Source organism: Mus musculus, chromosome 1 (assembly GCF_000001635.26).
Source record: "Mus musculus strain C57BL/6J chromosome 1, GRCm38.p6 C57BL/6J".
NCBI classification, from domain to species: Eukaryota; Metazoa; Chordata; class Mammalia; order Rodentia; family Muridae; genus Mus; species Mus musculus.
The window spans coordinates 4,574,444-4,588,957 of record NC_000067.6 but is presented as its reverse complement, the minus strand read 5'-3'; the positions used below and the strand labels follow the sequence as shown (position 1 = coordinate 4,588,957).

Here is a 14,514-nt window from a genome sequence, read left to right as displayed (position 1 = left end):
GATGAAATTAAAAAAATTCATCCTGGGTGAGGTAACCAAGACCCAAAAAGACGAATGTGGTACATATTCTCTTATAGTATATGTTAGCATGTGAGCCTTCAATGGGTCATACTAAATTCATATAACCATAGTGGTTAGTTATAGAGTAAGGACCTACAGGAGGGGAAGGGGAAATAGAATATATAGTTATGGAGTGATGGGGATGAGACTGGAATGGGAAGATTAAAATGAATAGGGGAAGGAAGAGAGGAATTGTGATGGTTTAAATATGCTTGGTTCAGGGAGTGGTGCTGTTGGGAGGTGTGGCCTTGCTGGAGTAGGTGTGGCCTTGTGGATGTGGGCTTTAATACACTTGTTCTAGCTGCCTGAGAGCCAGTCTTCCACTAGTAGCCTTCAGATGAAGATGTAGAACTCTCAGCTCCTCCTGCACCATGCCTGCCTAGGTGCTGCCATGCTCCCACCTTGATAATAATGGACTGAACCTTTGAACCAGTAAGCCAGACCCAATTAAATGTTGTCCTTTATGAGAGTTGCCTTGTTCATGGTGTCTGTTCAGAGCAGTAAAACTCTAAAACAGGGATAAAAAAAGGGAATACAGGAAGGGACATTTAATACTACAGGCCATTTCAGGGGTCATATTGAAGCCTATTACTGGGTAAAGCATTGTAAAATGTATACATATCTGGAAGACATCTAAGTGGAGTCACAAAATAACAGAGAAGACCATGCCTCAAATAGACATTTTTTGCCAACAAGTGAAACTTACAGTGACAGGAATATGTTATATTTAATTCAGTTGTTGACCAAAGGAGCCTCATGGAAACCTCCAAAAATCTCAGGCTGTTGCCAAGGATATTGGTTGTTCTCCACAAACTGATAAAATAAAGTCCTATTACTGAAGACAATACTTCCATACCTCATGAATATGGAGAAGCTGTGCTGGTGCCTACTTAGAGCTTTCACCCATACTGCCTCATGACCATGGTACTGGAATGTACTCTGTAAACTACCAGAAGAGAAAGGTAACCACTGACACAACTACAGACCCTGAAATCTAAAAGGGTGAGCTGCTTACATGATATAAGGGTATAATAGTGTCACAAGCATTGTGAGGGTAATCAACCACTGATATGATTTAAGGCTCACTCCACTAGGTGAACTTATGCCTGGCACTGCTCAGGTGGCCATGAGCCTGAGAATAGATAGACCAGGAGCCTAGAGGGAACAAAATACTATTGTTCTACTAAAAGAAAATAGCAAAGAATGGCTCCCAATGGTATTCTGCTGTACCTAAAGGTCAGGGTCATGCTCAGCCAGCATCAGAGAAGCTTCCATAGATGGGAACTGAACAAAACCCACAATTGGACAATGTTCAGAAAGTGAGGGAGATTGGAAATCAGTCCTACATGGGATGTCTTCACCAAACCCATCCATCTCCTTGGGGCTCAGGGAACTATGTGAAAAAGGAGGCAGGAAGATGGAAAGAGCCAGAGTGGATGAGTAACATCAAGGAAAGTCCAGACACAACAGGACTGGCACACATATGAACTCACAGAGACTGTAGCAGCATGCCCAGGGTTTGCACAGGTTCAAGCCAGATGGGTTCCAGTGCTGAGAGAGGAAAACAGATATGAGCTCTCATCCCTAACCATGAAGCTATCTCCAACTGACAACTGCTTGCAAAGGAAAAACTAGTTTTCTCAAATGATGTTTCACTAGATATATTAAGTACAATTAAGGGTAAGCCCCATACTTCAGAGTAGATAGTCATCACAATACAAACTCAGTTGTATTTCTGTAGATTTTAAAAATCTCATAGTGCTTTGTTTTTATGATTATTTTTATCTTACTGGTCTTTTACTTGTATATTATCATTTCCAGTTTTATAATTTGATGTGTGTGTGTGTGTGTGTGTGTGTGTGTGTGTGTACGTGTGTTTCTTGTGTTTCATTTTGCTTTTGTTTTTGTTCTTTTTTATTGGTCTGTTTGTTTTCTGAAGAAAGAGAGAGAAAGATGGTATGGAGTTGGCTCTGTGAGGAGGTGTCAAGGATCTAGCAAGAGATGAGGGAGGGAAAACCATGATCACACTATATTGCATAAAAATATTTTCAATTAAAAAAAGAAAAATATTTTCAATTATCTACAATTATAACTTGCCTATTTCCACCTAATTATATAAGCTGTTGCCAAAATAACTATGGAGAGCTATATTCTAATGCACATTATGCATTTCTCAATACCTTTTATGAAATTTTTGAGTATAGTTTTGTAAAAACAATTAATTTTAAAATATTTTTATCTGTGACAGTTTCATACATGATGCAACGCACTCTGATCACTCTCATCTAGACAGCCCCATCTTTCTCCCACATCATAGGCCCCGCCCTTGCTTCCAAGTTCATTTTTCTCATTCGCATCTCTTTGTTTTGCCTTGTGACTCACTGAATTTAACTAGGACTGTCTGTGTGACTGTAGGGACTATTTGAACTATTTGTAGGGTCACCTGGTCAGTTCACCTATGACACATAATGACTGTCTCTCCCCCAGATTCCACCAAGATCCACTAATTCAGCAGGGTAGAGTGTGACCCTGTGGTCTTCCGAGTCTATAATTGAGTTATGACAGGCTGGGTCTTATGCAGGCAATAGTGGCTTCTGTGAGGTCATGACAGTTATATCTGTGTCACTCTCAGAGGATAGCATTTCACAGCTCTTTCCCCAGTCTTCTACCTCTTACATTTTTTTTCTATATTTCCTTTTGCCATGTTCCCTGAAACTTACAAGGTGATAGAAGTGTCCTGTTCAGGACTGAGTACTCTCAAACTGTTCTGTTCCAGCTTCATTCCTCTATACCTTGCAACAGAGGTAGGAGATATCTTCAAAAATAGGCTCTTATCAACTATCTATAATGGCTAACCAAGAGGAGTAATATTATTTTGGTGACATTATTGACCAACAACTCATAAAGGTGGTACTAGGATTTTGTTTAATAACTCATGACAGTAACAAAAGCATTATCCAGGTATGCATGATAGTCTGGATAGTTTAGACTCTTTAAAAACTATTTTGTTTTTTAAATTGGCTTACAAAACAATGTTACCCTGTGATTTATAGGTTTCTTTTAGTAGGATGGCCATTTTGACTATGCTAATCCTATCAATCAATGAGCATGGAGCTCTTTCGATCTTTTGATATCTTCTCTCATATTTTGCATCCTAACTAAAGTTTCCCCTCCCTCCTCTTCTATAGTTTCTCCCTCCGATCTCCTCTCCTTTAGATCCATCCCCTCCACCTTCCCTCAGAAAAGAGTAGGCCTCCCAGGTATATCAATTCAATGTAATCCTCATCAAAATTCAAAATTAATTCTTCACAGACCTTGAAAGAACAATACTCAACTTTGGATGGAAAAATAAAAACCCAGGATATCTAAAACAATCCCGAATGATTCTGGAGATATCACCGTCCCTGATTTCAAGCTGCACTATAGAGCTATAGTAATATAAAGCACATGGTATTGGCATAAAAACAGGCATGTTGATCAATGATTAATGAAATAGAATTGGAGACCCAGTTGGAAATCCACACACCTATGGACACCTGATTTTTGAGAAAGAAGCCAAAAATACACAATGAAAAGAAGAAAGCATAACAAATGGTGCTTATCTAACTGGATGTTTTGCATGTAGAAGAATACAAAGACATCCATATCTATCATCCTGCACAAAACTCAAGTCCAAGTGGATCAAAGACCTCAATGGTAATATCAGATACACTGAATATGGCGAGGAAGTAGAGAATAACCTTGAATTCATTGGCACAAAAGAAGATTTTCTGAAAAGAACACCAATAGCACTTGCATTAAGATCAAGAATTAATAAATGGGGCCTCATAAGACTGAAAAGCATTTGTAAAGCAAAGGACTCTGTCAGTAAGACGAGACCACAGCACACAGAATGGGAAAAGATTTTCACCAACTCTGTATCTGATAGAGGGCTAATATCCAAAATATATAAAGAATTCGAGAAACTAGATGTCAACAGACTAATTAATCCAATAAAAAATGGGGCACAGATCTAAACAGAGAATACTAAACAGAGAAATCTCAAATGGCCCAGAAACACTTGAAAAAATGTTCAACAACCTTAGTCATCAAGGGAATGCAAATCAAAACAAATTTGAGATTCTATATTACACTGACAGAATGGCTAAGATCAAACCCCTCAAATGACAGCTCATGCTGGTGAGGATATGGAGCAAGAGGAACCTTCCTCCATGGCTACTGGGACTCTATTTTGATAAGTCTCCCACCCCTTCATCGTCCCCATTCTTCCACCTCCCAGTTTTACTTGAATCCTTTTACTCTTGGGCATTCCCTCTCTACTCTGATATAATCTGTGGCCTATTATTTCCCCCTCCCTTATGTCATTCCCCATAAACCTGTTTTTGTTTCTTAGTTTTTATAGATGATTGAAGGTAAACAATGCAAATCAAAAATAAGTAGCTAGGAATAGCACATGAACGGGAGCACCTAGCACCTGTGTTTCTATGCCTGACTTACTTCACAACTGAACAAAATTTCTTTGTGTCTGTGTGCCACATAGACATCTATGCTGGTTCCTTTTTTAAAAGTGCTATTGTGAGTAGAGCTGTGGTGGGCACGGATGAATGAGCATCTCTGTACTAGTATGTAGAGTGGAGAGTCCTTTGGGTATATGCCTAAGGAGAAGCATAACTGGTTCTCGTGCTGGTTTTGTTTCTAGATTTTAAAGGAACCTCCAGGTTGATTTCTATATAGGCTATACCAGTTCACATTCCCACCAACAGTGAGCAAATGTTACTCTTTTTTTTTTTTTTAGCAACATTTGTTTTCTTTATTTCTTTATATTAACCATTTTGAATGGGTGTGATAAATACATGTTTAGTTATTATTATTTACAGATGGGCTAGAATGGCCTTGTGGGTTGTAGCCTGAAAGCTGTTCCCATGCTGTAGATGGTAAGAGACTCATGTGGCTTCATGTAAGAGCAAAGGAAGCCTTCCCTGATCCTCTGAATCAATGTCATGATATCATGAGAGAAATTGGGACATTTCAGAGGTTAATCTGCAAATAGTGTCTTTATCATGATAATCAAGGAATCTAAGTGATGCTTGCTTTAGAATATTTCCTTTTGACACCAGTCTCAGCAAGTGACTCTACTTGGGTCATAAAACAATATCTGAAGATAGGAGGATTAAGAAAGCTTTGAAGACAGTGTCAATCAAGATGCTGCCATTTTGTACTCAGATGCTTTAAATCCTTCTGAGGTGGGCTCTTCCACATTGTCACACAATTCTAATATGACTAGTTAACCAATCTTGCTCAATGAGCATATGATTAAACTCACTTCATTAGATCATGTTGCCAGCTAGTAAAGGTTTACTTCAGAATTAACCTGGTGTGGTTACTCCTTGCTTGTTTTCTTGTTTGATCTTTACTACAGATGACTTTGTGGCAGTTTTGCCAAGGAGTGGGAGCCTCAGTGTCCTTGAGGAAACAAAGGAGGAAATAGAGAGGTAAAATTTGTTAGACACTGAAGGAAGAACATGTTCTACTTTCATAAGGAATGTTGAACTTTCTCTCCTGTTCCCCTTAACTATACAGGTAACGAGACACCAAGACTTGCTGGTCATATTTATTCTTCTATTTAATTAATATGTTTATTTATTTTCTTGCAGTGAGAGGAAAGGACTGAAGCCCTTGCATATGCTAGGCATATGTTCTCCCATTGATCCACATCTGCAGCCCAATTTACCTTTTTATTTAATGATGACATTAAATATTTTCCTTAGGTCTCTTCTGGTAACTAATTTATGTGGTTGGAAATCAGTTGCACTGCTGGCTGGCCTGGCAGCCAGTATGATGCTTTGGTCTGGTGGTACTTGTTCCATACCTTGACTAGGCACTCATGCCAGGTTTCCCAACAGCTGGTCTTTTTTTACCCAGAGGACATTGCCCAATCCCATGGTGGCACATCTTGGATGTCTCTGGTGCTGGTGAAGTTTTTGTCAACTTGACACAAGCTGCATCATCTTGGATGAGAGAATTTTAACTGTGAAGATTCCTCCATCAGATTGGCCTATCTGCAAGTCTGAGGGGGCTTTTTCTTGAATAATGATTGATGTGGGAGGGCCCAATCCACTGTAGCCAATGTCATTCCTTGGCAGCAGTCCTAGGTTGTGTTAAAAAGCAACCTGAGTGAATCTTAGAGCCAGTAAGCAGCTGTCCTCTGTGGTTTTGCTTCAGTCTCTGCCTCCAGGTTCCTGTCCTGACTTCCCTGAATTAAAAAAATTTTTTTTTCTTTGATGTGGGGCAAGTGGACCATGCCACCAGACAGAGAACTGGTAAGGTTGAGTGAACCCAAACTGGTGAAACTCAGAATTGGGAATGGTAGGAGTGGGGCCAACTCCCTGCCTAACTACCTGCTATGGAACACGTAACCATGATACCCCACTGAGAGGATCCTGGCAGTCACATGGCATAAAAACCTGTAGTTCTCTATGCTAATGAGGTATCTATAAAGGCCCCAAGTGTTCATCCAATGAGCGTCCCTTCTTGGGTATTCCTTTCTGCAAAAGGCATCTAAACCCTGGTTCACCCTGAGTAAGATGTATGCATTCACATCCACCATCAAATAAAGCCGTTTGAACAAGCAAGGACTGTCTCTTCATCAAGAATTGTTGGGCTCTAGGCTCTGCCTTCCCCTTCCTGCCTGGCGTGTGGATCCTCTGAGAGACAGGGGACCCTGTTCCCAACTCCCAGTGGCATGTCAGTGTCACCTGGGTGCACAGGAAACTCAAAACCACAGGAATTGTCTCAGACTTGGCTGTTTCCCATCTGGGAAACACTGACTGAGGACTCCCACTACAGCTCATTGCTGCTGCCTCTTCTCTCCAATGGGCTATAATCGATTGTATTTCCTTATTTAAATAACAATATTATTGAACTGGTGGCCAGCAGGAGTCTCATTGCTTTATCAGAGAACCCAGGTTTGAGTTCCAATACCCACATGGTAGATAAACTTGTCTTCAATTCCAGTTTCAGGGACTCTGATTTCCCCATTTTGGCCTACTTGACTACTATACACCCATAGTGCGCACACACACATGCAGACCGAACAGCCATAAACTTGTAAAAAATTTAAAAAAAAATGTAGAACCAGGCGTAGTGGTAGACACCTTTAATCCCAGCACTCAAGAGGCAGAGGGAGGCAGGTCTCTGTGAGTTCTAGGCCTGCCTGATCTACACAGTGGGTTCCAGAATGACCAGTAAGGTTCATTAATTAATTAATTTTTAAAGGTGGATATCAATAGAGAAATACGCCCAGTGTTAATATCTGGCCTACTGTGTTCACATAAGAGCACAGGCACCTCACACACAGAGAAGTAATAATGATAATTACAATAATAATAAAAAACTCTTTGACACAGAAGCCGTTTCAGATATTAAGTCACAACTTATCCTTCATTTCTGATCTCCGTTTTTCTGTATTCATATCTTTTAACTAACTATCTTACAATAAGGAGTTTGGGGCCTTCTTAGGTACCCCATTCTTGTTGGAGTTTTAAGTTAATCTCTTTATTCAAAAGTTTATTAGGATTGTAAAGGTGGCTCAGAATTTAAGAACATGTTCTGTTCTTGGAGAGAATCCAAGTTTGGTTCCAAACATCCATATCTGTCAGTGCACAGCCACCTGTAACTCCAGGTGGTCAGGCGCTTCTGCCTTCCACAGACGCCAACACCTACACACACACACACACACACACACACACACACACACACACACACATATACACTTACAACTTAAAATTTAAAAATTCTTAAAAATTACTGAGTACCTGTAGTTAGAACCTATGTAACAGAAATAAATGTAAACACACTACACAGAGTCTAAGCAGTCTAAGCAAACCATGGAATCTCAATTGTAGTTTATGGCTTGCAATGCAAAGTTTTACTTAATTTGGGTTTTCAAGTTATTTATTTGCTTCTATGCATACCTAGCTATTAGAACTATTTATTTAGAATTGCAATTAAAACATATAAGTAGGGGCTGGTGAGATGGCTCAGTGGTTAAGAGTGCCGACTGCTCTTCCAAAGGTCCCGAGTTCAAATCCCAGCAACCACATGGTGGCTCACAACCATCTGTAACGAAATCTGATGCCCTCTTCTGGAGTATCTGAGGACAGCTACAGTGTACTTACATATAATAAATAAATAAATCTTTAAAAAAAAACATATAAGTAGTAAAAATAAAGCCATAAATAAATTATAAGCCTAGATACTCAAAATAGTGCCCTCCCCCCAGTATGCTCTCAGGCCAGAATAGATTCCGCCTATGGGGGTACACTAAGATGTCATTCATCACATAGAAGATATTTGACTGTTAACAGCCTTATCGCTGTGCAACAGTTTATTCCAGTGAGATCTGGAAGGGAACGCATACACATAAGTCAGAGCACACCAGCCCTGCCCAGCTTAAAGCGGGACTTAGGATGTTTCTTTACCTTGTCTGTTTCTGGACTTTTGGAAACATCTTAAGGAATTTCAGGAGCCCTTAGGAACACAGTTTGAAAGTCACCACTATTTAATGGAACATGACATTTTAGGAAGGGTCATACCATACATTCTTAGTGTCCCTTGTACCTTAGAATGGCCTATCATATACCATGTAACTACTTATGCAATAAATTCCATTTTTTTAATTAAAAAGAGCAGGAATGCTTCGTTCAAATGCATGAATTCTCTGTGTATTGCTGAATTTCTCCTCAAAAAGTCTATGATACTTTAAGTGATCCATAAATTCAAACCTCTAGAGAATTTTTGCCAGCTCTCAACTCTAATGGCTCCAGATGTGGTTCCAGAAACATAGAGGTCTGGACACCTTCATGTGGCACAGGCTGGAGGTGACTGGGCTGGAGGAAAGTCAGGGGACCTGAGGCAGCACCACTGCACTTGAGGGGCCAGCTCACTGCAGAGGGAGTAAACTGTTTTCTTGATTGCTGCTGGAGTAACAAAGAAGGGCATTTCCTCTTGTGGTCACAGTCATAGAAAGTCAAAATTTTTACGCAGCACAAATAACCTTTCTGAGAACTTAAGTTAGCCTCAGGCCAGGCATGGAAGCACTGTGCAACCCTCTGCCTCCCGCCTCTTTGTCTTCTTCTTCAGACCCTTCTACCAGCCTATGAGTCAGGCATCTCTGACTTGCTCAAATCTTTGCCTCTTCCTCCTCACGCTTCCTCACTCACAGGCTTTCATGCTCCCCATGTTTTTTTTCCCCTCTGAACGTCACACTGGAGTACAGTCCTTATAGCTAGAAGGGTCAGTTTAGCCTCTCCCCCCCTCTCATCCCACACTTCCGAGGACAATGTCATCACCACACTCATCTCCTTGACATCAGAAGAGAGCCATGAACCAAAATTATCCTCTCCTCTTTATTCCTTACTGAATCTGCTGCTGCCAGCAACCTCAAGCAGACTAAGGCATCCCTTGGACACCTCCCTATCCTTCCTTCACACCATGTAGAAAGTCACTCCCCATGCAACCTTTAGGCAAGTGTGGCTACTGCTAAGATGTGGCTATTGCCCCTGCCCCCTTCTCCTTTTTTTTTTTAAAGAAGTGTGTGTGTGTGTGTGTGTGTGTGTGTGTACAATGTGTGTGCATGTATGTACATGTGCACATTTGTTTGTGTGAGTGCAGGTGCTCACACAGTAAAATATGATGTTTGGAAGTCAACAAGCTCTAGTATCAGCCCTCATCTTGTTTGAGACAAAGTCTCTTTCTTTTTCTGCTTGTATACCTGGCTAGCTGGCCTGTAAGGGTCTGACATTTTCCTACTTTCTCCTGCCCCATTTCACCGCAAAAAAAGACTAGGCTTATAAACACTTACTACCATAGTTGGCTTTTCATAGGCTCTAGGGATGAATGGACTAAGCTCATCTGTTCATGCTTCGGAGACAAGTACTTTCTTTACCCACCAGTCATCTCTCCTGTCACACTTCCTCATCCTTGACCCAGTCCGCTGCACATCCCAGAAATGCAGTGGCTACAACATTTTTATCTCATTTAGTTATCTTTCTGTAGACCACAGGAGGCAATGCAATGCAATACTGCAACTTTCCAAAGTGGCACAACACTCAGGCTGGACCTATTAGATTGTCTGGGCACAAATGATAGAATATTTCCATCATCTCAGGGGGTTCACCTGGACAGGCCTATCTTAGACTATACATGTCTCAGTGTTGGGGCCAGTATTTGGTTTATCATCACCATGAATAGACCTCAGGTTCTTTGAAGACATTCAAGAAATATATTTTTAAAGTTGAATTAGATTGATAAATTCCATGCTAGACTGCGCTATGTAATGAGTGGTGAGGTCTTTTTTATTGTAGACAGAACTCAAGAGGAGAATCAATCTTATCTGGTAATATTATAGTTAAAAAAAACATTTACAGTCTCCATGACAAACTATATAGCAGCACCATATAAGCACACATATATGTATATGTTTATATATATGTATATATATCTTTATTAAGCTTATTCTACTTGAGGAATTCCTATCGGGGACAGGAAATAAGATACAGTTAAAAACTTTCTCTTCATCTGAACACTCAAATTGGTCATCAACATAGCTTGAAATAATGCTAGGTTTTTCAGAAACATAACCATTAAATAACTGGATAGCTAACCAACATGGGTAAATGTGACAAATGATGCAGAGACAAACATTGGCTTTACTTTTGCATAATGATGAGACTAAACCTAAGGATTTATGCTTGTGAGGCAGTCACTCTACCATGGACATATACCTGGTCTTTTTGAAACATTTTTCAAACCAATTATTACCAGTCTCCACTGTCAGGCAGGTACTTCTCTGGTGCTGGGGATATGGCTATAGACAAGAAAAAGAGAGGAACATAGAATGCACCATGTACTGCATCCAATGTGCTGATGGTGATGCCTGCTGTCCAAAGTCAAGCTGAGATAGGGTAGCATACACTCTACTGGTATAGCACAACTGGAGGGGCTTCAGAAAGGTGCTGTCATAGCAACAAATGATGCTTATGATGTGAACCAACCCTAAAAATGTCAAGTGAATACTTAATTGGTGGTCTGGCCATAGCCATGCTTGAGCACTTGAGGCAGGCAATCATAGAGGTTGGTGCATTTCAGCAGAGTGAATCATGAGTAACATGCATGGAAGCCAGAGTTCTGGGGAAGGATCGAGTGGAGCTTGGGTACTACCTTTGGTGTGTGCACTACTAAGGGGACATTGTGCAAGGAAGGAGCAGTGAGAAGGATAATTGATAAACTTTGTGTTATGAATGTAACTTTTAGAATTTGGGTGTGGCCTAGCATGTGTGAGTTCCTGGATTCCATTTCTGGAACCATAAAAACAATCAAATGTTTTCTAGAGTATCTGCCAGAATGTGAATCCCTGTTTGGTTATAAGCAAGGTGCTCTGTCTCGATTAGTCAGGGTCTAAACTTTTGTGTTTCTTGCTTTCTTTTGCTATAAAATCATATACCATTGTTGAGGATTCAATGACTAATAGGTAAATAGTAGGGAAGCATCATATTACTGATTGTTTTGTTTAAAAAAAGTTATTCTGAACAAAACTGGTATATCCACACAATGGAACATTTTATTGCTTTTAGAAAGAGTGAATTATGGCACATGTTAAGAATATCTCTGTTTCTGAGAATATCTGTCTGTGTGTGTTGGGGGGGGGGTGTTAATCATTAATATGGGAGAGGTCAGCACACTGTGGGTGGTGGTGTCTCTGGGAAGATGATCTTGGGTTGTATAAGAAACTAAGCTGAGTAAGCCATTTATAGCAAGCTTGTAAGCAACGTTTCTCCATGGTCCCTGTGTCAGCTTCTACCTGAGTTCCTGACATGTTTCTCCTCAATGATATATTATGATCAGGATTTAAACACCAAATAAAACTTTTCTTCCTAAGTTTCTTTTGGCCATCATGGTTATCACAGCAACAGAGGATCAAAGTAGATCATTTTGTAAATATATGCAGAAGTGAAATTTCTTGGTAATATGGCAGCTTTGTGTTTAACTTTTTTGGAACACATTTTATTTATCCATATTTTAATACAAACATTCTCCAGATGTCTTTGTTTCTCAGAACCTTGCAATTGCTTAAGATATGACAGTAAATACTATTCATAATGACTATAAATACCATTGACACATATACATAATTCTACATTATAAGTTATTTTAATTTAGATGACTTTCATTTAACAACATAATTATTCATCTTTCCTATCTTCAGGGCAGCACGAACTCTGATCAGGAAGTAGCCTGATAGAGTGGCCTGGATTGGAGGGGTTATCATGCAAGGGAGCTGCTGTTACTTACTTAACCTTACACACGAAGAAACAGAGACTAAGAGATTAAGTGATTTGCACAGCCACACAACTAAGAAGTGGTAAAGAGGCAGAGCCAGTTTTCTGACCCCTACAGCCCACAGGCCTGGCTTTGTGCCTTGTTATCTTCTGAGATAGTCAGGTTGAGTATTAGAAACACTGTTTCATAAATCCTTAAAGCCACCCTCATATTGAGCTTATGACAAGGTCTCTGTTGGAGAAGATGCAGCATTCAGATCTCATTTTCCTCACTCCTTTCCTTTCTTCCTTCTTGAGATCTGAATTTCAAAAGGATCTCACCTTTGCACTTGCTAATTATGAAACAACCACATCTGTCCTCTATTGTAACACTGTGATGGACAGAGTGTTGTCCTGGAGTCTGTATCATAACAGCAATGCTGACTTGTCCTATCCTTTTCATTGGATGAGAGTTTATTACAAATTAATATGGCATTCTGGAATATGTGAGTGACACTCAGATGTGCTGAGAGTATAGTGCGTTGACTACGTTTATAGTTTGAGATGTTATTTACCCAGCTGACAGGGAGAGCTAATCCATGATGGAAAATCTTGAGTTTTTCTTTTATTTAGCAGCAGAGTTATCTTGTTCACACATAGTTTGGGGTGGCTTTCTACATACAGCATTGGACACTCCATGTGCTTTCAGCAGTGTAGAGCTGAATCATTTCATTGAATAGGTGATGTATCCATCGGAGTGTCTATCTCTTCTGCCCCACCCTTCTTTGCTTTTGGTTAAGACTTACAGAGCTGATCAAGAATCATGAGACATCAATGGGTATCTTTAATTTTAAGCCCTCTGGGGAAAACTGAAGCCCATAAAGCTCCTCTAGGAATTGAAGGGCAGTACAAGAAAGTCAAAGATGAGATCGGGCAGTAAGAGTTTGCTTTGATGGGGCTACTCCTAAAATCATAAGACAGAATCTGGTAGTCATGGCTGTCAGCAGCCCCTTCTCTGACCTAACAGACACTGTGCTATCACCACATTTAACCTTATCGTTTTTTCCACCGTTGTCTCAGAGAGATGCACTGTCTGTTCACCCACCCTGTGCTTCCCTTCTGCCCAGACAAATAACCAATTCTCTGCACATCCAGGACACAAATGCCAACATTCAGCTAAGTCATTCTGGGGTCAGAGCAAAGGGACAATCAATAGCAAAGAGTAGGAGGGTGGGGATAAACTCCAAGTTTATTCCAATAGGTGCTGAAATGTCATTGTCTGATTACCCTGAACCCTCCAGAAACTCAGGCTGGGGAACAGGAGTGGTCTCATGGATGAATTTACAGTTCTGAATCTTTCTTGTCAGCATCAGGCCTACATGACTGAGAAGCAGATGGTGGAAGGAAAGAAGCAAGGGAGGAAAAGTGAGGTGGAAAGAAGCTCCTGCAGTGAGTGCTGGCTGAGAGCAGACAGCTTCTCCCCTGACGGTTCTGGGCCTTGGTGAGAGCTGCTCACCAGCTCCAAAGGGCATCATGGGAATGGCAAGGGGCTATGAAGAGACCAAAATTCAATGTAATTTTACTAGTGGGCATATACATTCTATATTCTGTATTCTGAATTCTATTCCATATTCTACAGTCTATATTCTATATTCTATACTCAAAATTCTACATTCTATATTCTATTTTCTATATTCTGTTTTTTATTTTCTATATTCTATATGTTATAGTCTACATTCTATATATTGTATTACATTCTACATTGTAAATACTATGTTCTATATTCTATTCTATATTCTATATTCTATGTTCTATGCTCTATGTTCTATGCTCTGTATTCTATATTCTCTTCTATATTCTATATTCTGTATGCTATATTTTATATAATAATCACATGTTATCTTATATCATACAATGTAATGTATATTATATATTAATGTTAATATATAATGTATTAAATTAGTTTAAAATATATTTAACGAAACATTTCTTGTAATAACTGTCTAGGAGTTGGTTAGAGTCCAGAGCTGGAGAAGATGTGTGCACATAGCGATCATGAAAGACTGGTATTTTGATCCCATTTAATAAAAGCAGAAATCAAAGTCAGCAAGGGTCAGGACCCTCATGTCAGGTATCT

The 14,514-nt window shown here is 39.9% G+C and overlaps 1 long non-coding RNA gene across 4 annotated transcripts in view; it reads left to right on the top strand.

The window, feature by feature from the left end:
* The window catches only part of Gm37323, a 61,858-nt gene that overhangs the window by 20,046 nt on the left and 27,298 nt on the right, over positions 1-14,514 (top strand). For 3 of the 4 annotated variants that reach the window (XR_001778812.2, XR_001778806.2, XR_003947660.1), the window contains 2 exons: positions 5,480-5,552; positions 5,715-5,831. The exons of the other annotated variant lie outside the window; for it this stretch is intronic. This is a non-coding gene — a long non-coding RNA (predicted gene, 37323). Of the gene's footprint in view, positions 1-5,479; positions 5,553-5,714; positions 5,832-14,514 lie in introns of those variants that run through there. 4 annotated transcript variants of the gene reach the window in all.